General features: G+C 49.5%; 1 protein-coding gene and 1 long non-coding RNA gene across 2 annotated transcripts in view; both read left to right on the top strand.

The window, feature by feature from the left end:
- The window catches only part of LOC135916119 (transmembrane protein 135-like), a 71642-nt gene that overhangs the window by 10879 nt on the left and 33099 nt on the right, over window positions 1–27664 (top strand). The window lies entirely within an intron of this gene.
- LOC135916120 (uncharacterized) lies at window positions 645–2161 on the top strand. The gene is made up of 2 exons (XR_010568856.2): window positions 645–791; window positions 856–2161. It is a non-coding gene; the product is annotated as an uncharacterized lncRNA (long non-coding RNA).

Here is a 27664-nt window from a genome sequence, read left to right as displayed (position 1 = left end):
CTTGTGGATGACTAGCAGAATATATAAGCGCCCATTTGAAGCCACTTATTCGACCTAGAGCCAAGCACTCAAGTTATCCCTCATTATGAAAAGTTCCTGATCATAGAGTTTTGGTCCTGACCTCCGAACATGTAGGTTCAGGTTTATCATTGAAACAGGAAGTAAAACACGTTGTTGGGCTAGTTGGTGCATTGTATTAAGAAAAAAAACAGCAAAAAAAAAGACGGACACAGGAAACATACACAAGACAGGACTCTTCCAGCCTCTTTCCTGTCTTCTCGTATGTTTCCTGTGTGCGCCTGTTTTTGGCTGGTTTCTTAAAACAGGAAGTTGTCTGCAGTGTTCAATTGTGCATACAATAATATCATTATAGGTAACAAAAACAAATCTCAAAGGCTACGCTTTTGGTGGCTGCGTGCGTTGAAAGCGATTACGAAAGCTATAATGCGTCAGAGCCGCCATCCATTGACAGTAATCTCAAAGGCTATGTTTTTCTGGCGCCGACAGCTTTAGCAGAAACTAAAAACTCGAAAATCAGATACCAAATATTCCCAGAATAAGTAAATATTTCACTGTGTAGTAATAGAATATTTTAAAAACCTATTTATGTTTGCGTAGACGCACGTGGAAGTGTTACAACCTTGGCAAAGCAGAACGCTGCAGTCATCCAATCCAATCCAAGCTCTAGCCATCGTCGCCACGCCATTTTTCATTCTGCGATCGTTTTAAGGGCAGCGGAGCAGCGTTTGTCACCTTCCGTGCCTGCCGAAGTCTCCTACTCAGCTACCAAGGTATGACAGCTACATCGATTTCTTTTTTAATTCGTTTGGGTATTGAAATGTGTTTTCTTCACAGGTGCCAGGATGCCTAGACTGCGGGAGAAGCCGCACGCGCGAAAAAGAGCGTCGCTGGAAACAAAGACGATATTCTAGGACTTCGGATCTCGCACCGGCAGCCAGCAGTCAACAGCTCGAGAATTCGCAACTCTAGAACTGTGCAGTGGCGCGCATACCCCGCACGCATGCATTAACATGTGCGTTCGGGCTGTCCCTGCAAACATTTGCACGCCTTGTGATGCTGGTCGCTGCACCGAGGCGACATCGGAAGTTCAGGACGGTGGTTGTGACACTACGCGCACTAAGGACAATGTGCCTTGCTTCCCTGATGGATATACTCTACGTGACGCTTCGGATGGTTCACTTCGCTGTGAGAACGGAACAGGATCCCTTAGGAGAGGTGTACGCACAAGTCAATGCGGGTTTTCTGGTAAGCAGGACCCCGGAGTCTACGTTTGCTTTAGCTACCGCGGACTCATCATCGGCGCCCTTTGATTCTCCTGGCAAACAGCTTCTCCTGGCTAATGCGCTCATGATCAGAGCTGTAGCCGTCAGTAGCGGCAAGATCGCCTGCTGATCTCTACGAAAATAAAAAGCTCCTTTTAAAAAAGTGAAGAATATATTAGTTGTTTTTATCTACGAGTTTGTTTAATATCGTGAGAATATGGTCACTACGGCCACGGCGGGGACATTGTAAACGAGAGTACGCATTCAATGGCCAAGTGAGTTTTAATAATTGTAAGAACGCACTACGCCACGAGAAAGAGCTATTGTTTAAAGAAAGTGAAGAATATATTGATTGTTCTTCAGTAATAGTTCGTTTAGCCACGTCAGAATGTGGAGACATTGGGAACGAGAGTACGCATTTGACGGCAAGTTGACTTACGAGAACGCACTACGTCGCGAATAACATTTAAGCTGCAATACCATTAAGCATGTCCGTGTGGCACCCCGCGAATGACAAGTTTAAGGCATTAGCCAGTTAATGTCATTTTTTGTGCCCGTGTCGCAGAGTGCTAGTGAAGTGATGTAGTCAAGATTAATTCCTTCATGTCATTTCTGTTGCTTTCGCTGCTTAATAATGCTAATTGATGTGTTTTTGCTCTTTCTTTTTATTCCATGCTGCAAACTCAAATGTCAAAGCAGGGTGGGCAATAAGTATTTTTGTTCTGCTGTTCTCTACCTTGTTGTTGGGCTATTGAAATTGCAAGTTTTCTTCTTTATCCGTGTATTTATTTGTTCTTTGAACAGTACGCATATATCTGCTTATTGGTCTTTTTATGTATATGTATAAGGTGACAATAAACGTTTAATTGTATTTGGAAGTTGGTGTAAGTTCATTTCTCGTTTATTTAAAACAAGAATGCATTCAAGCATTAGACCAATGTAATATATATAATGGTCCGGTGCTTGAATGTGTCCCGGCCACTATTGTCGCTTCAAGGCATGTGTATATCTGGAATATCCCCGGGAAGACACACACACGCACACACACACACACACACATATATATGAATAAATATATATATATGAATATATATATTTATATATACATATATATATATATCCTGAACGTCCCCTGAATGTCCATGCTGGATGTCCGCGTCGGACGTACTACGGATGCCAAAGCAATTACCTTTGGATTTCCCAGGGACGTCCCTCGGACGTACGTCGGACATTCATGGATATCCCACGGACATCCCGAATATCCAGAAAGGACGTCCGTCGGACGTCGCCCGGATATCCGTGGTTACTTGGGACGCCAATTTCGTCATTCTACTTTTCTTCCCACATACATGCAGCGGGCACGAAACCTGTTCTGCGCACGGTATACGTGTATAAACGGTTCCCCGACGCATTGCACGAGCTGCCTGTCAGTAATCTAAAGCGGAACACGGGTCTTCGTGCACGGGGCGTGCGTAACGCCCGTGCTGCTGGCCAGACGACGGCTGCAGACGTCTGTTGTAGCGTTTCCGAAAAAGGCTCTTCCCCCCTGTTCGCCCAAATCAGATGGGGTCGTGCCTTGCACGTCTGTTCAGAACGCGGAAACGAATCGCCCCCCCCCCCCCCCTCCCCCCACCCACCTGCACCTTCTAACGTCTCATAGTTGCGCTGCTGTCAGCGTGCTGCATCATGCTTCGAATCTGGGCCTCGATGTCCGGCACATACTGAGTCACCAGGTCACCGGCCGACACGCTCGAGAAGGGTGTTTCGGGAAGTTCTGTTCACTATAGTTCTGCTTACGTCATAATAACGCTTATGTAGGGCTGTGTATACCTGGGTGTGGTGGATAAGCTCGGCTATTGAAGGGACACCAAGGAGAAACAACTAAATCATTTTATACTGATGGAGCACTCTTTCAAAGCTCCATTCTCGTTAATTTCGCGGTTGGCTATCGGAACAGAAAAGGAAGGTCGAAATTCCATCCCTTGAATCACGCGGCAAAACGTCTGCGCCGGCACAAGTCAGTGTGACGCCATGTCACGTCGCGGATTTCAAAGCAATTTCTTTTTTTCGTATTTGGGCCGTTGTAGCTATAGGAGTGGCCGTCTGGCTATTGAGTACGCGTAATTTACCGATAGAGACTAATTTCATTCTTCATATTTTGTGCCCCTTTCGTGAACATGTACGTTTTTTGTCAGTCGCGTCAGTGTTTTTTGTCAGTGTTTTGCCTTCCTCGGTAACCGTGGGGCACGCCAATTCATCGCGCCGAACGCCACGCCAGACGTGCCCTTTTCGATTTCGTTTAAAACATCTACGCGAGCGAATGACGGCCTCAAGAACTCCGAAACCTCCCCATGCTTCTATTCGCACTTTCCAGCGCCTATAGGTGGCGCGGAGAACGTTCCAATATGGCGGGGATAGAGGTGATGGAGGCGATACGAAAGCGTGCGCATCTGCGGACGCTTTCGTATCTGGACGGGCCTCTGGTATCTCTAAGCGCGATCCTTAACATTGCTAAGGAAACGCAGAGATGCGTTGTAGAGGGAGAGGCTACGTTTAACGCTGGCCATATAATATGGTGTGAAATACGAAAGACGACAAGCGCGGCTGTTCAGGTCGAGTAACTCTGCCTGCAGACAAGCGCCGTGAGAGGCCCGCCGCATACTATAAAAGTTCGAGTCTGCAGTGTAACCGGCGCCGTAAAGGTCACTATGTATCCTTACATTTCGTAATCTATACGCGATGTACAAGAATTGACACCAAGCAGTTAATGGGTAGCGCTCAGATGTAAACAAAGCGCAGTATGCGCTTTATGCCGCTGCATAAGGTAAACGTTGGGTGCATTCACGATGAGATAAATGGCTCGACGCACCGGCTTATATACGGAATGCTTGTTAATGATGCCAGATAATACGTTAAAACATTTCAGTAGTGCCGATTTACAATATATGAGTGACACTATGACGTGTGCCAGCGCGCCCCGTTTTACAGCACGATTAATGTTTTCGCGTGCTGTAGGGAAGCTCGCATGCGCATTCTTCATCAATGACCGCTTCAGGTACGTAGTCCTGGCCCTTGTTTCTTGCAACATTGTTATAGAAGAGATACTTTAAGAGAAAACAAAACTACAAAATCAGAAACACGTGCGCTCGACCCCCGATCAGTACACACCTTTGAATACAGCAAAAGAAAAAAAAAAAATCAGCGAACGCCTTGGGCGTAGACCGCCTGTTTCGTTCTCACACAAAACGACTACGAACAGTTGCGGAATAGGTTCTCTAGTTTGCAATGCTCGCGACGCAGCGTCAGGCACCGTCGCAGAGTATTTGCCGAAACAGCGCGAGTGCAGGCAGAAAACTTAATAAACGGTGACACTTGTGTACTTAAATTTACTTTGGGAATCTGTGGAGCGCCTTCTTCGGCCAACGCTAGGTCTCAGTTACACCATGGTCTCAGTCTTGCTTCGTGGGACCGCAGCGGGATCTTTTGCGAAGGCACAGCGTTTCTCTTCAGCCGCTTTCGTAAGAGCTCGCCACAAAAATAAAATGAAATCGTTGAGCAGCAGTCAAGTACACTCACTTAGGTGGCCCCAAAAGAAGTTTTTGTTGAAATTCTCGCTACATATGACTATTTCTTCGCTCACTTGCTTCCCGATGCGGAGCTTGATCACCCACAACTTCCTGTCTTTTTTTTTTTTTTGGAAAGTGGTGCTTTTCCCAATACTTTTCCCAATATTGCACGATTTGTGCATTGTGGCACACTGCACATGCGGTTGCTCTTCGCTCGTCGACTGTTTTTTTTTTCCATATCAAAGAGTACGAAAACGCCAACACAGCTGCAGAAACCGCGTGGGCGGGAAATCCATCACCCCCTCCCGGGTTCCGAAAAAATCCGCGCGGCGGCGCTAGCGTATCTGGAAAGCGCGAATCCCATCGCCATCTATGCACCCACAAGCGAACGTCTGCAAAACTTGTGCGAGAAACTCTGCTTGTCTTCGGGCTCTTCGATTGTATTCACTGTTGCTGGTCAGTTAGATAGTTAGTGCTGTCAGCTTCGTTTTCTGCTTGTCGTGCGACGACGAGTAGTCGCTGCAGCCTTGAGTCACCAACCTCTCCTTAAAAAAAAAAAACGTATCATCATAGAAAATCTGCGCTGTTTACCTTGTAAACAACCACTAAGGACATACAGACGATCTAGTACAAATAAACCACCAATCGCCTCTTTTCCTGCATGCGATAATGCCAACAAGTGTTGCTGCTATTTCCGGAGCTTATAAACGCGAGTCCTGCCTCCAGAATATTCACAGCGCACCCCTTCGCGACGCCGAGCAGTCCTACACACGTGTCCCCTGCGTGTGAAGCAAATAAATAAATAAATAAATAAAAGGCGAAGTAAACGCGTGAATCATGCGTATACGCCGCGCAAGTATGCGCCTGTGTGCCCTGCACAAGCAGACGGCCGCTAGCGTGTTCGTCTGCTTGGCTTGTTCTTCTGCTTGGCTTCCCTCGCAGACGACTACTACCACGCTATTCCTCGAGTTGTGTGTAGAAGAAGAGCGGCGCGACCTCGTCTTGAAGGGACGGTTGACACGCTGGTTCTCTTGTTTGGCTTTGCCAAGCTGCCGCGGTCGTGAGTTGATGCCTCTCTGCTGAACGTTCCGAGCGGCCGCAGCCCGAAGCCGCGCCGCCAGCGTGCTGGAACCGGCCGCCTCCATGGATGCGTGTAGAACGCTGCACCGCGCGTTGTCGGGGTTGACCCGGGACACCGGCGCGGCACGGCAGCCGTCTCCTTGCCCCCTTCTTCTTGGTTCTTGTTTTCTTCTTGCAGCTGCGTGATGGCGACGCGCGCGCTTCTCCGAGGGCACCAGGCCGAGAGGGGACCGGTCGAGGGGCCCCCCGCCCGCCCGCCTTTTATTGTACGTGCGAAGCGTGGATACACACACAGGCCGATGCTCGAGTCGCCCGCGCCCGCACCGCCCGCATGCCGCACGCGTGCGGTCGTGCGAAATATTGCACGTGCTGAGCACACTGGTGCAGTAATTTCGGCTTACACTGAATGTGCGGACTCAGGTGTAAACCGAAATTCGTGCACCAGTGCTCGGCGCGTGCAATTTTTTTCGCACGACCGCACGCGCGTGGCTGGAGCGTAAATCGGGGCCCGAGTATTACGCGACCGTTCACGATATGTTCCTTTTAAACGTCGCGGTCAGCTGACTTGCTTGTGCGTGAATGGAGCTCGTCGGGCCGCGTACGGGTGGTTCAAGGTTTTAGCTTGCTTGCACTTACTTGAAGCTTACTTGAAGCATTTTACTCGGGGTTCGGGAGGAGGGAGGTAAGTTGCGTCGCTGCAGCTTCGCCTTAAAGTCAGTAAGATTTTACGCAGTCGAGTGTCAATAATTAAGGCGCGACACTTGCTCTTAACGATAACTTTTGTCATGAAGAACTTACCGAGTGGTACATTAACTCTCACTGGTGTGAATTTTCCTACAAAAGGAACACTAAAGACCAAGACTAAATTAGTTTAGGCTGGTATTCTATCGGTAGGGTGTTTAGGCCAGAGAGTAGGTATAGTCCATACTTGAGGCAAGTAGGGCGATGAAAAATAAAACACGACAGAAAGAAGACCGACGCAATGCCGACTATAAATTCAGGTGTTTTATTGAAATTGCACTAATAAATGCATTTCGAACAGACTGCGGCGACATGCGAAAACACCCACGTACTTAGATTTAGGTGCGTGTTAAAGAACCTCAGTTGGTCCAAATTATTCCGGAGTCCCCCACTACGGCGTGCTTCATAATCAGATCGTGGTTTTGTCCCGTAAAACCTCATATCAAAATTTTTTTTTAAACATGCACGTGGGGAAAAAAAGCGAAGGGGGTTGTGGAAAAGGGAGGCGGACGGAGGCAACAAACGACGCCTAATTACGCGCATCCATATAGTATATCAGGCATTCAGTGCGACAGATGATGTAGCGGCACACAATGAAAATGGCCCGGGTGCGCGAAATACGTTGAAATTCGTGACGTAACGCTAACGTTGAGTGACACGAATCATGCGCGAAATTCAAATGGGGAAGAAGTTTGCCGTGACTAGCCGGCACCACGATGTTAAGAACGAAAACCGCGCATAACGGGACTGTCTTACTTGCGTGTCTCGTTTTTTTTTTTGTACTAGTCAGTTTGAGATTAGGGACTTGACCTCGCGGTTATTGTGTGGCCCAGTTTAGGCGACTACAGCAAAGCGTAGGACGAGCCCACACCTGCTGTAACGGCCAATAACCAGAAATGAGGCACGCATATGGGTTCCGCGAAGAGGGGACGTGGGCAGCACTCACGCGTGAAGAGAAAGCGGATTAGTGGCTGCACCGTAGGAAAGGCACTAGGACGGCGCCCCCGCTCGGAACAAAAGGGTAGAAGGGCCGAGCTGAAGGGGAGCGTTCGGGGAGACGAGCGCGAAGATGAAAGAAGGGCGGTGCTTGAGGTCACCGCCACCTTAGCTAATGCCCACGCGCTCCCCAAATGTCCCGTCACGGAATTTGGGCGACGCGACGCTGCCCAGCCGCTTTGATGTTTGCCATCCGCGTGAGCCTGCTAAGGATTCCCGTGAAAATGGCGGTAGCTTTATCACTTAGCCGTGCTGTGGCCGAGCGAATGCTTTTGTGTGCGATTGCCATCGGGTCCCAGTTATGGTGAGAAAATGTTCCAAAAGCCAGGGGAACTCATGCTTCAAAGTGTTGTTTACACTGGCTTTACTCAACAAAGTATAACAAAAACATAGACGTTTCGCCACCTATGCGGGTGGCATCGTCAGTACACAATGGCGACAAATGAGAAATACATCCTATTTATCTATGAAAGTGGTAGAATCATGGTTCGTAGAATCATGGTTCATCCGTCGTAATCAATCTTCATGTAACTCTAACCGTGGCCCCCTGCCGGATGTTTACGGCACTTTCATAGATAAATAGGATGTATTTCTCATTTGTTGCCATTGTGTACTGACGATGCCACCCGCATAGGTGGCGAAACGTCTATGTTTTTGTTATACTTTGTTGAGTAAAGCCAGTGTAAACAACACTTTGAAGCCCCAGTTATGGTGTTTGTATTTCAAGCGAACCGGCACACAGCTGCACGGGAGACAGATTTCTCAGTACTGGCAGAGTAGCCCGCTGTCCGGCGGATATGGAGTTAATAATCCGCGATTTCACGGAACATTCTCGGCAGCTTGTGTGGCGGCCGGTTGCAGGTGAAAAGAGGGAAGACATCAGGGGGCGACACTCGCAGCCCAACGTAGGGAAGAGGGAGGTGGCACGTGTCCTTGAGAAATCCTATCCCCTGGCGTGTTCCAAAGAGTGCCACTGTTTCCACCAATGCCGTGTGCGGCACGAAAGTGGTTGTGCTATTGGTTACAATGATGTGAACTCGCATGTGTGATTGGCTGGTTTGCGAATCCTTTGTACAACTGAGGGCTTAAAAAGTCATGTTTTGTTGTGTGGTGGGAGGGAGCTTCGGGCTTGGACCCGTACAGACGCTTCGGCGTTTGAATAAAACGTCACTTCGTCGGACAACGGCTCTTCCTTCGCGCTGCCACCGTGCACTCGAATCATCGAGGGGCGCCGACTTCGGACCTTCAACACCTTCCCTCCCTGACTAGCATTGAAGCTACAAGAGGACGAGGGAAAGGAAATTAACTGCACTGTTTTACTTTTTATCACCAAATGGAAAAGTTACACCTTTCTTTACTTTTTCTGCTAATAATCAGCTCTCTCCCGCCGAATAAAAGCAAGTATAGAGTTAATGAAGAATACGCTACGCGCGTAAATAAATTTCTTGTGTCTATACTCGGTTTTATACATAGCATTCAACCCTGCGGCAGCTACGGAAGCAGTGCTGTCAGAGAAGTCTCGCTGCGCGGTCGTTTCTCAGTTGCAATTGTTTTTGATCCGCGATTCGTTTTACGCGATAACTGCGCGATATATTACAATTCGCATGCGGCAGGCATTACAAATTCCCGACTGGTAGCTTACCACTGTCGCTTAAAAAAAAAAAAAGTGTACAATCACAGCATTCTACCTGTGCTAACTCATGAGGCAGAAACTGGGAGATTAACAATGGAGTTCGAGAGCAAGAACCGTGCGAAGAGCGATGGAACGAAAACTGCTAGGGGTAACGAGGGCAAACAGGGATGACCGATATTCTATAGTTGACGTTATCGGAGGAAACAATGGAGATGGGCAGGCCATATTACCCATAGGGTAAATAACCGGTGAACTATTAAGAATTCACACGGTTGCATGCGGGGGCTCCAGGCGCGATATTTGAGAATGATCTTCTCTTCGTTTTTCTCTGCTGATAATATTAGTTCATTTTCCCCGCAAAAGAACATCGGATGCATTTGTGAAAGAATGTTCTATACCGATCCGAACTGATTTAGTTTCTTTAAGTGTCCCTAAAGCGTCTTTAAGTATGTTTAAAGCTCCATTTAAGAGGAAGCTTTAGCTCGGGCATAACTCCGACGCGGCCTATTCAAATACATGTAAAACGCAGAAACGTTTTTCTGAGGTAACCCCTTGACCGAATTTAATGAAATTCGTTGCATTTGAGAGAGAAAGTTAAATTCTAGGGACTCTTGGAAGCGGAATTTCGATTTAGGGCTCGAAATTTTGTTAAAAAAAGATTTTCAAATATTCGACCGTTCGAAAACATAGAAGCACGCAGTTTACAAATTCGTAGCTCTGCATCAAGAACAGATATCGCGGTTCTGTAAACGGCATCCATTAGATCATTCAAAGCGGACAAAATCTGTCATTTTACACCTTAGGTGAATTATTTACGTTGGTTACAAGGGTTCGGCAAAAACTGTATTTCCATATTACTAAATTTATGTTCATGTGTAACATATCAATTTTGTCCGCTTTAGATGTACTATTAGGTGCAAGTCACCGAATTGTATTATCATTTTTCTTTGTTGAGTTAGAGTTGTAAACTTGATAGATTCGTTCTTTTAAAGTTTTCGATTTTTGCCAATTTTTAATAAAAAATTGACGACTAACTCGAAAATTCGAAACCAACAGTCGCTACATTTTAACTTTTTCTTTTAAATGCAACAAACCTTGTAAAGTTTGATGCAGTGGTTGCCGAGAAACACGAAATTCTCCTTCTACATGTATTTAGACAGGAGTACTCGAGCTAAAGCTTCCTCTTATGCCTCGCTGATCAAATCAAATTGCTGTGTAGAGAAGCTTTTTCTTTTTTTCTTGGGAAGCGTTATTTGCTTCGAATTTCTCGTTTTCCGTTCTTTTCTTTCCGGGGAGGGGGAGGGGGCGGTCGTCGGTACTGTGGTTGTTGCTATGAAACACAACGAGGAAATAGATGTACGTTTGCACCACAAGGAACCCTTTTTGGAAATTTGTTTTCCTTTTTATTCTGTTCTTTCTCCCTGACGATAGCAACCTCCACGCCGCGCACGCTTCTAAAAGAACAGACGCCCTTTGTACGAGGATAAAGCCGACGAAACGCCGTCAGATGATGCGCTTAGCAAACACACCCTTTTTTCTCTCTGTCTTCGCGTAGTTTTATGTCTTGGACGAAGTACTTCTAGAGGAGAGAAACCTATGACGCCGCGGCCAAACGAAGTAATAATAAACAAAGTACGATTTCGATCGCGACCTCTAAACGGAACGGCTGTGCTCGCAGCTGGGACGCGAAAGCCACGCTCGTGTTTCATTTAATCTTATTCGTTTCATTTATTGATGTGCATTGGGGGCACGTTAAAGCAACCCCGCGGTAGTCAAAATTTAATCCGTCCGGAGTCTCCTCCACTATTCGGCGTGCCTCTTACTTAGATCACGGTTTCGGTGCGTAACACCCCAGATCACGGTTTCGGTGTGTAACACCCCAGAATTTAAATTTTTTTTACCTAAATTTCATTTATTGATGCTGGCAGCCCTGTGTTGGGCTATACTACAGCAGGGGGCTGGATGCACACATTTATTTCAGTATAGTCAATATTCGTGCTAAATAAAATTGTGGGTTTAAACGTCTCGAAACTGCGTATGCAGTTCGTATTGTGTGTGTGTAGGGGGGGGGGGCGCTGCGGATTATTTTTTACCACCTGGGGTTCTTCAACTCGAGCACAATGCAGAATCGTTCACACGATTTCGCATTGTGCTCAAATTGAAGAACCGCATTCTGATGGAGACGGAATGCAAAATTCAAGAAATAAGAGTAAGTGAATGGAATTCCATTTATTTCCTAAGTTTTGCATTCCGTTTCCATCGGAAAGCAGCCCCCACGACCGGGAGTCGATCCCACGACCTCGCGTTCGGCAGCGCGGCGCCGTAGTCAATGAGTCACCTCGAAAGGTACAGTTATGTGCAGTATGTGTCGTTGCACTGTAGAGTTATGTAGGAAGGTGCCGGTGCCTCCTACCGCAAGTCGTATACTGCAAAAGGGTGGCGATTCTGCAGTCCCCCCCCCCCCCCCGGAGGGGACAAATCGGCGCGTGATCAGAACTATATTACTGATATCTTTAACAGTGGACCGCACTGTATATAGATACAAAGTGTGCCGAACAGCTATACGTGCGCGGTGCATTGTTTCCATGGCATCGACGGCGAGATATAAAGGTGGAGACTTCTTGTGCACAACGCGTCTTTCGTCGAAGTTGTCAAGAAAAAGAAAGAAAAGTATATAATTTGTCAGCTTTTCAAATGCAGTGAGAACCGTTCGTACCTGTCACGCGGAATAGGAAAAAACATAAATGAAGAAGAAACTGCGTTTGTTCAAAGCACGCGTCCTATTATTGTTCCAGCGTTACCATATACAGCGAACTCTCGTTGTAAAGAAATCATCGGGGCAGGAAATAGTTTTTTTTAAAGCGGTATTTTTTTAAGTATGGAGGCTGTGAAAAAAAAATTGTAACGCGGTAAGTGCATTTCAAGTTCCAAAGGTACGGGGAGTGGTAAAACGTATAGTACTTTGAAACAAAGCTGCGCTCGATAGGGGTGACACTATAGAAGCGAGACTATGGTGATGCCCGTCAGTCTGTCAGCCCTAATGCAGAGAATGTGCCGCCACCTGGCGGAATGGCTTTCCCAACGCCTTTTGCCTGTCTAGGTTGACAGGAAGAAAAGCAGTATATCACCGTGCATGCCACACCGAGCTGCCTCGTGTGTGTGTGTGTGTGTGTGTGTGTGTGTGTGTGTGTGTGTGTGTGTGTGTGTGTGTGTGTGTTTTCGCTACGTACTGTGTATACTAAGAGGTGTCTAGCGCCACTCCATTCCGGACATTCCTGTACGGAATGCATAAGCTGCCGTCGGGGCTTCGTATAACTTCGAATGAAGCGGCATGTCGAATAAAGCGATTTCGTTATTACGGGCGTTTACCGCACGTGGCCTCGGAACGTTGCTCTTCTACTTTCGTTCGCGTTTCTCCGCGCGGATATTGCAGACCGTCCATATCTATGCGCACATCGTCATTTGGTCGGCCTAGTGACGTCGATCAGTAATTATCCGCCTTTGGCCCTGTCATCCAAGGCGAGGTTGATTCTGAAAGAATGTTGGCACGAAATGGCTTGAGATGGCTTCACAGTCGACATCTATGCAAACGCGCGTCCACTGCATGCCGCACGGGCACGCCTCAGAAAGAACACTCGCCCTATACGAGGATAAACTCGACAAAACGTCGTCAGATGCTGCGCTTAGCAAATATACTTTCTTTGTTTGTTTGTTTCAGGCTATTTTATGACACGAGTGAAGTGCCGGCTCTAAGCCGATGTTAAGAGGAAGAGAGGGAGCAGAAGAGGGGGAAGAGCCTCAAACTTGAGTGTGGCACTTCCTCGTCGCCTGCACGTTGTTTGTACCTTAACCTTGCACTGGCTGACTATTCTGCAAGCTACCCACTCGTATACCACGCTCTTTTTACTTCCGTTCAAATGAACTCGCTTACTACTCAAACTTGGACTCCATGACCTGACCGTGAGACTGACCTAGTTGGTGCAGTGATTGGCACGCTGTCCAGCATTGACCTTACTTAATCGCTCATACAGAAAAAAAAAGAGGTCGTTGTAGTTGGGAGTTATAAACTCGCTTGCCACGTATGTTGCGAACGTTTAAACAAGAGTTCTCGAAGTAGCGCATACCAAAGAGGCTTAACGTATACACCTACTATATTCTGGTATACACTCCAACTACAGGGCCATCTATAGACGGCACCAGTTTGCATACTCAGTCAAAACATAAATCGACTTTACTCCCGAATGCACGCGCAAACAAAAAGCTGCATACGGGCGCTTGGCGCATGTCGTGCGTTGTCCCAAATTTGGCAACGCCAAGAACGTGCATTATCGACAAAATACACACGCGAAGAATTCCGAAACGACTCCAATGCGTCGTTGCGTTTTACGGGTTAACCTGCATCTGTAGCAGTGATTAAATTCAGACCTCAAACAAACAAAACAAAACAACGCACGCGTGGGACTACTCTATTCGTCTGCAGAGAATGGCTGCAGAGGAAACACAGGTCGCACTTCCATGCAATTGTAGCGGGACAGGAATTCTGATCAGTCACTTCCTACCCGCGTTTCAATTTATGCTGATGGTAACTATATGTATTCACACCCGCCGCGGGAGCTGCCCAGTGACATGCGGCGTTCAGCTTGCTGAGCTCGAGGTCTCGGGTTCGATTCCGTCGCAGTTCCGCGATGGGGACAAAATTCAGAAACGCTCGTGCGTATACTTAGATTTAGGAGCGCGTTAAAGGAACTCCAGTCAAAACTAATCCCGACTGCCCCACTATATATACGGCGTGCCTCGTAATCATATCGTGGCTTGGCAGGCATGAGACCGCAGAATTAATTTTATACGTCTATATCTTCAAATACGGGACGAAATACTTTTTTTTTTCTTCTTCTTCTTGACAGACTTAGGGCGCGCGACAGCAAGTTTTCTAGGGTCACGCGCGCACTATTGCCATACAGTGCGGATTTCTTTTCTTTTTGAAAGAGCTACCGTATGCACCGCTATACTATGGAACACATATATTCGTAAACGAGGAATATTCGCGCACGCGCGCGCGTTTCCCGACCCGATTGCCGCCGCCGCGGGCCCCCCGGAAGCTGCAGCGGGCACTGCTGCGTTGCTGGATAGCCGCCCCGAGCCCGTTTGGGCCGGCGTCGCCTCGCAAGCGGGTCACTAGTATACTCCGATTGTTGAGAGCGCGCCCCCCCCCCCTTTCCCTCCTCCCCCTTGTGGCCCCTCGGAAGAAAGGCGGTCGCGGCCCCTCGCACCGGCGTGGTCCACATCCGAACAGCTGCTTGCTCTGGAACCGGAACCAAATGAAGGAGGGGGGGGGGCGCAATGTTACGTTGAGAACGAGAGAGAGAGAGAGAGAGAGCTACGCTTTGCCAGCGTAACTGGGCTAAGCGGCGCGCCGTGGCACCAGCCAGCGTGAGCTGACGGGACTCGCTCGGTGAGTGACGAGATCGCGTAAGCACGCTCGAGCGCTGGTGACCGAGAGGCAACTTTCTCGGGCCATGCAATGCCCGCGGTTCTTGCCCGAGGCTGCGGAAGGATGGCGAAATCGATAGAGGAGGATGGCGAAATCGATAGAGGACGATCGCCGACTAGGTTTCGTCGTCTGTTCGTCGTCTGTTCGTCGTCTGCTTCTCGACTGGCTCAGACTTGCACGCATAAAAATAGGATGCACGTACTCCAATGCAGGCGTGCACTGATTGTAGATTGTTCCGTTGGTTCCGCCGACGTGAAGTTGTTTTGCATCATTCGATGTTCGATTTACTATTAGTAGTAGTATAGGTATGCCAAACAAGAAGAAAGCGGAAAGAAAAAGGCCGTCGTCTTGGCGTAGCCTCACTTTTGAATGGACAGCTGAAGACTTCCGCGACCATTGAAAAGGATTCAACGTAACAGGGGCATAATGGAGAGAAGGGACAGGAAGGCTATCGGGACTTTACAACGTGGTCGAATCGGAGAGCGGGCCGGATAAATTCAAGATTTTCTAGTTAGTGTCACGTCGAGTTGCAAAAGTCGCGCGTCGGAGTTACACTTGGCTGTATATTCGGATTGCGGCTAACGCGAACCCACTTTTTTTGCACAGAGGCAAATAAACGGCACTCCAACGTATTACGCTGGCATGCAAAACGTATATGTAAGTAGCAGCAGTGAGTACGTCACGCTTTTGTATACTTATTCGGCAAAGTCAAATTCGTTTTATCGGATCGGCAATTCAGCTGTCGAACTTAAGCAACTACGTAACCCCTAAACAGCATGGTCACTTTATCATATCACCAGCAGGTCGGACTTTCTTTCGTACTTTGTTTGTCACTGTAGTCCAGAGGGTTGAGTAAACGACAAGGTCGAGTGAACAGCGCGAGTAGCAGGTCGGGTCAAATGGAGGGCGGTGTCGGGTCGGGTCAATGCATCTGAACAAGGTCATTCGTGACAATGCCTCGGCTCGTTTGATCCTCTCGGAAGCGTAAAAGCGGTGCGGTTATCTAGTGACGACATATCAAATGTCTTGTGAAACTATTGTCCAAACGTACAACGCTTACTGTACTTACTCGAATCTAAGCAGGTACTTTTGTTCTTTCGTTATATCGGAGGCAAAACTTTGGGGTCGTCGGGCTGGATTCAAGGGTGCGTGCGGTTCGTGTATTCAACGACGCCATATTGATGATGCAAGCGTTCATATTGCGTTTCGTGTGCCCGTTTGTGGACCACGGCCGTGTTTTCAACTGAATGAGAAATTCTCCATTTGAAGGTGAACTGCAACAAAATTTCGGACCACCGTGAAAAGCCTATAGTTACGCAAGAATACACGCAAGAACTAGGTAGGATATTGCTGCAAGCGTTCATGTTGCGTTTCGTGTGCCCGTTCGAGGACCGCGCCCGTGTTTTCAACTGGATGAGAAATTCTCCATTTGAAGGTCAACTGCAACAAAATTTGGGACCGCGTGAAAAGCCTATAGTTTTTACGCAAGAATATACGCAAGAATATACGCAAGAACTAGGCAGCATCAACAGCTTGGTGGCGCAACCCACCGCCCCGTCCCAAAGGGGACGCTCATAACGTCCATCCTAGAGGCCACGGTACTGCGCATGCGCAGTACCGTGGCCCCTAGTTTTTGCGTGACCCGTACCGTGGCCGCTAGTTTTTGCGTACGCAAGCCCTAATCTAAAGCTCTCCAATGAGAGGACGCGACAGCTCCGCTGAACCTCATCGCCATCCGTGCACCGATCACTGTGTGCGGGAGGCTGCACTTGATTGCAACCTTGACCGGGCAGTGACGTCACGGAGAAGTGCGCGCACGTCACGGAGGAACGGGACATCGCGGCCGCCCCACCGACCGAGTTTGAGTCGGGGTAGCCTCCTTCCGTTGTCACCGTTGGCGATTCGAGGTCAACCACGAGGTGTAGCGGCTATCAAAAGACCCCCCACCCCCGTCCTTAAAACAGACAACAAATAACAAACACTCAGTACCGCACAGACAACTATGAAATGTGAACTTGTGCGCCTTTGTAGAAGCCCCGTTGACTACCCCATGCACGGTGGACGAGGATGGAGGATTGATAGACGTAAAAAGACGAGAAGTGACATATAGTCCACGCTCATGTTAGAAGGCAGTCTGTCGATAAACGGAGTGTCACGTGGGGTTGGTTTTAAGCGCAGGCATTAGAGCGTGCGCGTGTGTCTTCCTGTCTTGACCGTGGGCGAGGCACTATACAGTCAAGATTGTGTAGCTCTCTGGGGATAAAGGAGCAAATTACACCAAGGACGAGTATTCGCATCTGAAAGAACGCGAGAAAGAAAGAAAAAAAAGTATCTTCGTAAACTAAGAGAACCACGGCTTCCGTAAACGAAACTTCAAGATCAAGGAATAAAAGCCAACAGTTCAAAAGGAGGATGGCGGAAACAATCCGGAAGAGGAAGGAAGGCGCAGGAAGAAAACGGCGCATACATGCCGCGCAGGTTTGAGAACCGCCACCTCAATTATGCGGCGTGGTTGAGCAAGAAATGAGCTGAGAATGAAAAGATTGTAAGACGCGTCCACCAGAATTACGCGAACTTGCAGAAGCGCGCCGTATATACACGCGTGCGAAACACCCCTGATAACGTCGTGCTCACTTGCGCGCAACTTCGTGCACGGGCAGTTACCGTCTTTTGCCCATTATCCATTTTTTTCTTTTCTTTATCCCCCCCGTTTCTTTCCGACGAACGTTAAGCTGGTGAGAGGCGGTAGAGAACAGAGCGTACAAAGGCGTAAAAGACGAATGCGTAGAGTGTAGGAGAGCGCGCGAATGGGGGAGGCTATGTGGAGACAAGGGAGGGAAGGAGGGAGAGAAAAAGTTGCGCGCGGCGCCTGATGACTCCAGGAAGAGTGCATTGCTGCGCGAGCTAAACCAGTTAGACAGAATTGACGTATCAGAAAGTGGAGTGAATTTACACCGTTAAGGGTGCAGCGGTGTGGTTGCAGCATTTTAGCAGCTTTTGAAAATGCTTACGAGCACCTTGGGCCCTTCATACCGAAGTGGTGTTGACGAAGATATGTCCCTATCTTTAAAGGTTGGCTGCAGTTTGAGCCGTGACCTCCGAGATTTAATCGGCGCCGCGATCTCTGAGACCTCGCTGGGAGCATCTCTTGTCCGACCACTGTTCATTGATCACTTTCCAAGCCCTGGGAACGTGTGCCTTGTTTGGACTGCTCGCATTGTATATATGCACGTAGAACTAGAGCCTATGTTTGTGCGTCGGGAAATATAAGCAACGAAGGAACATATTGTGTGGCATTTGACGCTGGCATCTGCCTCCGACTGATGCATGACGTCCCTTTTTCGTTGCTGGTTTTTCGCCAGTGAAACCTTACCGATATATTTGTGAACATCAAAATGTAAAGAGCGCATTGGGAGACGGGGTATAAAACTCGGTATACGCTATTTCTTGCACTCATGAGAACGTAGAAAGGGTGTGCACCAACCTTACAATATGCGTGTTCTTAAAGCATATGCTCCTGACTGGCTACGATTTGTGATTAGCGAGCGGCCACGCCGTATACCGCCCACTGTCACGGTTGGCCAATGCACGTTGCGCCAACCAATCACGTTGTGTTCTTACGCGCACTGAGAGCTTTCCGGCTCTGTTTTCGATTGGCTCTCTTGGTAGCTCTATACCCATAGCTTTCACCGACGTTACTATAGTAACTTTGCAACGGTTGATTTTTTTTGGCCTTGTTCTTAGGACATATTTTCTAGTGCCTAGCGCAGAAACTTTAAACCGAGACTCTTGTCCGTCCTGTCTAAAGTTCCTGCTCCATGGACTAGAAAAGGTTGCTACATGTATAGGCCACCTCACAAGTCGTTTCCAGCACTGTGGAAGCTGCAGGGCTCCTTAGCCAATAGAAAGGCTGAATGCCCCTTGAGATGTGTTCATCCGCGCCGCGCTGTTTGCTAACCGCGACATCAATTCGCGGTATGCGACGCGCATGCGCAAAGATGCTAACACGTCACGTAGCGCTGTTACGTATCGTGTGCCAAGCAAAAATAAAACACGCTAGTCCCGCTAATAATCACATTCATAATCACAATAACCATATTCCGTTGCGCAGGGATGCGCTTGGTGTGTCGTCTTCTCTCGCGTCCGTGTCGTTATTTATGTCGCGCAATATCATTTAAGCAAAATATTAGCGCTTTCATTGTTCCCTTCATTGTATTGTCACGGTATATATCCATCTGTTTGTGAATTATGTTATGTTGACTGTTCTGTTGTGACTGTATGTGATAATGCATTTACGCGATGTATGTACCACCCGCTGACTAGACAATGTGTTATTAGGCGACAATATTTTTTGTACTTTTGAGACTTTCATCTACATAAGTGTGGAGACATTTACATTGTATATTGTATGTACCATGTGGTCCTTACGTCACAGTCTTCCTGCGGAAACGTTGCGTGATAAGTCCTGGTGCTTGCGTGAAAAGACTATTTGATATGTAACCTTGAACCCTGTACGATGTAAGACGGAACCACTCAAGAGATGAGGAGTAACCGGCGCCTCAAAACTGTGCGCCAACATCTCCTTATATCATATCAATAATAATTAAAAAAAGCAAAATATTGCTTGTGTTCACCTCGTACCTTCGGCATTGCTGCAGTCGTTTGCAGCACTGCCGGGCAGGACCACGGTATATTATCCCTAGAATATTGGCCTATATTCTAGGGACCATTAGTAATGGTGTAGGGCCGTGGTGGAGCACGCAGGCAGGCAAGAGACAGAGGCGTGTGCAAAAGTCGTTTCTCTCTCTCTCTCTCGGCCGCGATTTCCGCGCACCGGTGCGCACGGAATGTATCGTTCCACGGCCGAAGCCTTTCCCCGCTGCCTACGCTCGCCGCGTTCCCATAGAATAAAGAACCAACTTGCGTTCCCTCTGCGCGCGCGCGTGAGTGAGTGAGGTTTTGCTTTCTGCGGCGGCGCCGCCGCCGCTTCGCAACTCTTCAGGAAAGTCTTCCGCATCAAAAATGAGTTCCGCGCGTGCACGCCTGCTTTGCGCAAGCCGTGCTCGCCGAATGTAAATCGTCACACGCTTTCAAAACGACGACGAGCCTGCGCGTGAACGCGAATTCGTGACTTTCCGCTGAACGTCTGTGCGTGTGAACAGAATGAATGATTTACGGTTTGCGAGGGCATAAGTGGGATGAGTACCTTACCTGTACTCCCATCTGCCCAAGTACATTGCAGCGCTACCGTAGGTACACGAGGCGTACATACACGATATCCTTGCGCAGCGGAATATAGTTCCGGTCGTAACCGACTGATAATTGGTATCACTGTAGGCTTATTTTTGCTCGCTACATCATACGGTGCAGCGATACGTGACATGTTAGGGCCTTTGCACATGCATGTCGTATATTGAGAATTACTGTGGCACTTACCGCCGGTAACCCTAATAGGCACCTTAACCGTGATCACCTAGCAACATGGCAGCGCATCTACAGCACCTACCACACACTTCGACCTGAATTCGCCCTTGTTACTGGCGCTCCGCCTTGTCAGCAAGAAAGAAGCGGCAAAATACGTCATGGCTGAGCGTCATCTCAGGCTGAAATCAAAGCATCAGGGTTGTTTTCTCGTGATTATGGAGATTGGCTGTTTGGTTTCACCCTGCTAATAGTACAGACATGGTGCCGAGCCGTAAAACTGATTTGGTTCATAGTTAGCAGACGGCGCCGCAGCATTGGCACTGACGACGCGTTGACGTTGCGAAACTCTCTAAAGGCCAACTTGTTCACTGCATCGATCGTTAATGTACTACCACGCTTTAGCATGGCACCTGGCGACGGTAGCGAGCAAACGCCAAGTAGACGCCGAGCAGACGTCGTGGCGCAGATGAACATTTACGCGTCACACTCAGTTCGCCCTGACTGCTTGCTAAGGAGGCTGAAAGGCAACTGCAGGGAAAGCGTACAGGTGAAGCGAAGGCCTGCTATCGCAATTCATGTAAGCGCAACTTAGGGTTACGGCGTCAAAACATGTTTTGCGTCAATCCACCAAACGTCCATGGAGCATGTACCAACATGATAGCAAGCAGGCGCCGAGCAGACGACGCTGTGCGGATGAGCACATATCGAGGGGCATTCGGCAGTGGCGTAGCAACAGGGGGGGCCGGGGGGCCGTGGGCCCCGGGTGCAGGGGCCAGTGAGGGGGGGTGTTGTCATATACGTCTGAAGACACCCCTCTTTCCACCGGCTACACCCGGGGGGGGGGGGATGACAGAATACCTATGGGCCCCGGGTGCCAGACGACCTAGCTACGCCACTGGCATTCGGCATTCCTACTGGATAAGAATTCGCGTAGCTACCACAATGCTGCAAGGAACTACTGAGATAGAGTACAGGAGTAACTTGACGCAATCTGCATGGGTGGTAGGTATGTGACGAAGGCAGGAGAGAGTGGTCGACCATGCCCATGATGTAGCTACATCCAGTGAAGTAACCCCGACTCAATGGCGAAAGCCTACAGAGAGTCATATAAGGCGCGTTACAGTCCTCTATAGACCTCCAGCCGGTCGAATCCACTCATCGTAGCCGGCGATCTCCTCCTGCCAAACTGGCGCGAACTGTCTCTCAAAGTGAGCACAAACACATGCACATGTGCACACACATACGCACGAGGGAGAGAGAGAGACACCCTGCTCCGCAGCGTTGAAGCTCTCTAACAGAAGTCTCGCTGTCTGCAGAAGAGAGGTCGAGCTAATGATCCTGTTTTCACCAATAATCATAATAAGTGAATGACATCATTAGCTCGATCTCGCTTTTTTTTTCTTTTTTTCCCCTTTCAGCCAGCGAGCTTCGCTCTCCAGCAGGAGAAAGGCTGGAAGAAGTATTACGGGCAGCACCCTTGGCAGCCGGGAAACACAAGGCCGCGTTATCTAGCGACAGAGGCAGTCCAAAATCGTTGTAAGGCACAATGGGAAGGCGTAATTACGTATAACGACAGCACAGTGTTCATAGGCTCCACCACCGAAGGACGTTTGTGTCATCCGTCGGCCGCGCACTCCTTCATTGCGATGCTGGGAGCTTGATTATTTGCCGCGCGACAACAGGGAAAAAATAATAATAATAAAAAAAACAGACAAGTTCACGTGCATGCCTGCTAATCACACTGCACGCTTGTCAGACAAACAAGACCCTCCGATGAGCAAGGGGAGCGAAGAGGAACGAGAACTGCGCTTGGCAGCTTCTTCATTCGGCTAAATACGTCACTATGGCGGGAAATCTGACAGATGCGGCCGTTGCAAATGCGTGATTGCGCAAGTCCTAAACTGTGACTAAATATACTGTGCCATTCGTGGGCACCGTATGTAGTCCGCGCTGGACGAGTTTAATTCGTGCTCGCCGAGTCTTCCGAACGAGAATGGTCTTGTATGTCCTGCAAGTCGAAAGCAAGTTTCGAATACATAGTGACGCGTTCACTCGTTGTCAACGTGTATCCGCCACTACAGGCGACGTACTACGTCACCCGCGCACCCATGTGTGCGGAAGTGCGGCATGCATCCGCATTCTCGTAGGCCGTCCGCCAAGCGCAAGAGCCTCATTGAACTAAGTTAATGTTTAAAGGTAAATTGCGTCAGAAGAATGCGTAAAGTACGGCTTACACACGAGTTGCAGACGTGATAGCTTCGGATTGTTATTCGAATATACGTGAAAACATCAATATGTTACGCGGAGGAAACTCAGAAACAAACCCCTTCTCCGCTGCAGCAGCCGTTTGTGTGTGTGCGCGCGCGCGCGCGTGTGTGTGTGTGCGTGTGTGTGTGTGCGTGTGCGTGCGCGCCACGAAAAATCCCGACCAACTGGAGGCAACAGCTTCGCTGTAGAACGCGGGACCATCACCTCGACTCGCGCAATGCACACTGCGCACCCACGTGACCGGGAGGCGGGGCTCCTATTGGCTGCGTTTGCACGAACCCGACGCGAGTGAGTCGAGTCGGAGGTCGGCATAATCGATCCCAACGTGACCGCGTTCACGTGGTGGTGGTGGTGAAAACTTATTTACTCGCAGTGAAATTGCTGCGGGGAGAGTCCGAGTGGTCGGAGGTACCTCGCTTCCGGTGGGCCGGGGGCCCTCAGCCCAGGGCTCCGCTCGCGGCTGCTGCTCTGCGGGTCCGGTCAATCAGACTCGGCTGATCTTCCAGGCTCTCGCTGGCCAGCAGCTCCTCCCATCGCTCCGCTGTATGGTGTTGTATATGGGGGGTACGGTAGTGATTGCCTGACATGCCCACGCGTTATGGTATAGGGTGGCTTTAACTGAGCACCATGGGCAGCGAGGAGGGTATGCCGTAGGATGTATTTTATCGAGCATGTGCAAATTGGGATACCTGCCAGTTTGGATCTTCAAGGGGAGTATGGTAGCGCGATTCAAAGACGGGACAAAAGAAGACACAAAGGGACACACACAGCGCTATTTTCTGTTTCTTCTGGTTTTCGAAGCACATGCATAAAAGAGCCCGATGTACTAGAAATAAAGTTCACGAGGGTTGCAATGTGGGCTTGTTGGTAATGCATCTTCAAGGGGAGCATGGTAGCGCGATTCAAAGACGGTACAAGAGAAGACACAAAGGGACACACACAGCGCTTCTCTTGTCCTTCTCTTGTGTCTCTTGTGTCTTCTCTTGTCCCGTCTTTGAATCGCGCTACCATACTCCCCTTGAAGATGCATTACCAACAAGCCCACATTGCAACCCTCGTGCCAGTTTGGATCTGCCTCCAACTGACCGTTTCTTCTTTATTTAGCACGTGGACTCGCTTCCGACGAGTCTGTACAACAACGGCACGAAGCGTCGAGCCGAGACACCGGCGCGTTCGAACTGGGCTTCCGGTTCCCGCTGGCGTCTGCAACAGCTCCAACTAGAGCTCTAACTAGAATACGCTCTATAGCTCTAACTCATGGGTATATTATCGCTACGATGAGGTTCCACTGCACTCTGCTTGTCTTCGCCTCGTACTGATACCGTTCCCGCTGCCGGCGCATGAATCACGACGTTTCGGCGGTTCCGTACGAGTCTCAATGTTGGCTGACCTGACAGCGTTTGCATGCACGCTGCAAGCGGGTTTTGCCAACACCACCTAGAACTAGCAGAAGGCGCCCTAGTAGCAGAACTAGTAGCAGAACTAGTAGCAGAACTAGTAGCAGAACTAGTAGCAGAACTAGCAGAAGAATTAGCAGAAGAACTAGTAGCAGAACTAGTAGCAGAACTAGCAGAAGAATTAACAGCAGAACTAGTAGCAGAACTAGTAGCAGAACTAGTAGCAGAACTAGTAGCAGAACTAGTAGCAGAACTAGTAGCAGAACTAGTAGCAGAACTAGTAGCAGAACTAGCAGAAGAACTAGCAGAAGAACTAGTAGCAGTCGGTCGGGCTGGATCAACCTACCCCGTGTAGTCAGGTCGACTCATCCCGACTCGCACCCGCCGTGGTTGCTCAGTGGCTATGGTGTTAGGCTGCTGAGCACGAGGTCGCGGGATTGAATTCCGGCCACGGCGGCCGCATTTCGATGGGGGCGAAATGCGAAAACACCCGTGTACTTAGATTTAGGTGCACGTTAAAGAACCCCAGGTGGTCAAAATTTCCGGAGTCCCCCACTACGGCGTGCCTCATAATCAGAAAGTGGTTTTGGCACGTAAAACCCCATGTATTATTATTATCATCCCGACTCGACGTTCGTCCATCTCGACCGGCTAGCGTTTACATAACTGAAACGATTTTGACGATTTTCTACAAACGTACTGAGTTGTTAGAGTAGGTACTTCTGATCATTAATTGGTCAATCTAAGTTGTCGGCATAAAGCGTGTAATTTATTATAAGGTTTTAAAAATGCACATATCGCTGCCGATCGTAGCGCACAGCTCGGCGGAATATTAAGCAGCCCCTACCCATATGACGTAAATCACCCATACGACGGCAGTGGGGCGAGCTATCCGATTGGCTGACCAGGGCGCGTGATCGATAATTTTTCCAACATTATGGTAAACAAATGATGTTCGTAATAGTTGGAATGTTAGTTAATTTTTTTATGAAAAGAAAGTAACATAAAGAGAATGCGCAAGAACAATTTTTCAGTACACTTAAGCACTTCCGGCACACAGCAAGTGTCGTCTGCTTGTGTTACAATGTGCTCCGTCTTTTCTACGTGGAACGGCACCCAAATCAATCAAAATTTTAGGCACTCAACTAAAGGAGCACCACACTATCGTAAGGTGTCCGGCACACGAGCGACTGGAAGGCAACGCGAGGGCAGACCGCATTGCTCGGGGATTAAACGTCCGAGCAACGGCATGGTCTAGCGACGACCTTCCACCGAATTCTCGTGACATCCTCCTACAGCAAAGGCAGGAGCGGAGACGTTTTGGATATCTTCACTCCGATTTAAACAACCGCGGCCGCAGCAGGTGGCTCGCGCTCCCACCTCCGACTCCACCAATGACCCCAACATGGACACCGACCAGCCCAAGTGCAATAAGCGCAAGGCACCTCCCCCCTCCTCTACCTCTGACCTTGACGCAAAATTCGAAACTTTTGACGCCCGCTTATCTAAAATAGAGGACGTCCTAAAACGGCTGACCCCCACTATCGACCAGCTCATTGAAGGCTGCACTAAAATGGCAACCAATATTCAAACCCTAACCGCACGCCTCGACCACCTCGCGGGCCCTCCGCAAACTGACGCCCTCACGACATCAAAGCCCACTCAGTCGCCTGGTGCGCTTCCCTCTACCGAGAGTGCAGCCGCGCGTGCGTCTGCTGGCGGTATTATCAAAACCGACGTAGCGTTTCCGCAGCGTCCCGAACCCTACAGGAAACGCGATGGCTAGCGCGCCCATCACAGTATGGCAGTGGAACTGCAGGGGCTTCAAGGCAAAGCGGAGAGCCTTGGAGTATACCCTGCAGGCCCAGCCATTTACACCCCACATTATAGCCCTCCAGGAAACATACACCGACACAAAACTAGCCAGCTATACTGCTTACAACCAATCGGTGGCGCCGGATCTCCGCCCGAGCACCGCCATCCTTGTACACCGCAACCTCACCGCCAATCAACTCGATCTTGACTACCCCGAAGTCCCACACACTTTCGTGCAGGTCCTTCCAAACAGCCGAACCGAATCCCCACTCAACATCTTAAACGTGTACAGCCCCCCAAGTGACAAGAGCACTAATGTAGCCACTCTCCTCCGCAAGGCGTGTGCGATCGCGCGGAACGAGATGCTACTTATAGTGGGTGACTTTAACGCACCACACGCCGAGTGGGGCTACCCCAGCAGAGCCTGCGGTCGTAAAGGAGCCAAGGTTTGGGACACTGCCCAGACACTGGCTCTGACGCTCCTCCTCGACCCCGAACGGCCCACCCGTATCGGTAACAGCATCACGAAAGACAGCTGCCCCGACCTCACTTTCGCCCGCAACATCCCAGATGCGCGCTGGGACAATCTCGGTATGAACATAGGTAGCGATCACTATGTTCTCAGCACTACGTTCACAGCCACACACAGCAAGGGCCCTCGCCGCACATTCAAACACACCAACTGGGATGCTTTCCGGTACGTACGAACTCAGCGTCCGCAAAGCCCCATAGACGACCTCAACACATGGACAGATACTCTGCTCCGCGACGCAGCCAACGCCACCTCCACAGTCACGCAGGAGGAGGGTGGCCCCACCCCAGATGCTAAACTCATGCATATGTGGGAGGCCCAGCGCAGCCTCCACGCTCGCTGGCTCCGACGCAAACACAACCGCCCTCTCAAGCTTCGCCTCGCTCGCCTAGAACGAGAGATCGAAGCCTACTCCACCAAACTTAGTCAGGAACAGTGGTATCAGACTTGCGACCGACTCGATGGGCAGTTGGGATGCAAGAACACATGGTTTCTGCTCAAGCACTTGCTTGATCCGACCCACACCAAGTCAGCATCACAAAAGAATCTCAACCGCGTCATACACGCGTTTCCAGGCACGAACCAGGAACTCCTCGCTACCTTGAAAGACAAATACATAAACACCTCCACCGACATTCCCACCCCCTTAAATTACAAAGGCTCCCAGAACCCAGACATGGACAGAGACATCACGGCGTCGGAAGTCCGCGCCGCTCTCAACCGCATCAAGACCACTGCGGCCGCCGGCGATGACCATATTACCAACAAAATGCTCCGCAACCTGGACGACCAGTCGGTCGCAGCACTTGCGGACCTTTTCAACCACCATTGGCATGAAGGTCGCCTTCCAGACTCCTGGAAGCATGCCAAGGTAATCTTCATACCCAAACCAGGCAAACGACTCGATATGGGCAATCTGCGGCCCATCTCGCTCACGTCTTGCCTGGGGAAGGTTATGGAGCACGTAGTTCTGAACAGACTCCACACTCACGCAGACAAGGAGAATCTCCTCCCCCCCACGATGTTTGGGTTCCGGGCTGGACTCTCTGCCCAAGACATCATGTGGCAGATACAACACGACATACTCGACCCGGGTCCCATCCGGGCGACACGCACCATTCTCGGCCTCGACGTCAGTAAAGCGTTCGACAACGTGTCGCACGCTTCTATACTGACCAACCTCTCACAGATGAATGTAGGCACTCGCACCTACAACTACATTGCCAACTTTCTTTACAACCGCACTGCTGAACTCCACATTGGAGACCTCTGCAGTGACAAAGTCACCATGGGCACCCGGGGAACACCACAGGGAGCTGTTTTGTCCCCGTTCCTATTCAACATTACTATGCGGGGTCTTCCCACACTTCTCGACACCATACCCCACATTAAGCACTCAATATACGCCGACGATATTACCCTCTGGACAAACACTGGC

Source organism: Dermacentor albipictus, chromosome 5 (genome assembly GCF_038994185.2).
Source record: "Dermacentor albipictus isolate Rhodes 1998 colony chromosome 5, USDA_Dalb.pri_finalv2, whole genome shotgun sequence".
Lineage (NCBI taxonomy): Eukaryota > Metazoa > Arthropoda > Arachnida > Ixodida > Ixodidae > Dermacentor > Dermacentor albipictus.
Note: the sequence above shows the minus strand (reverse complement) of the source record. Positions and strands in the feature narration are given on the sequence as shown.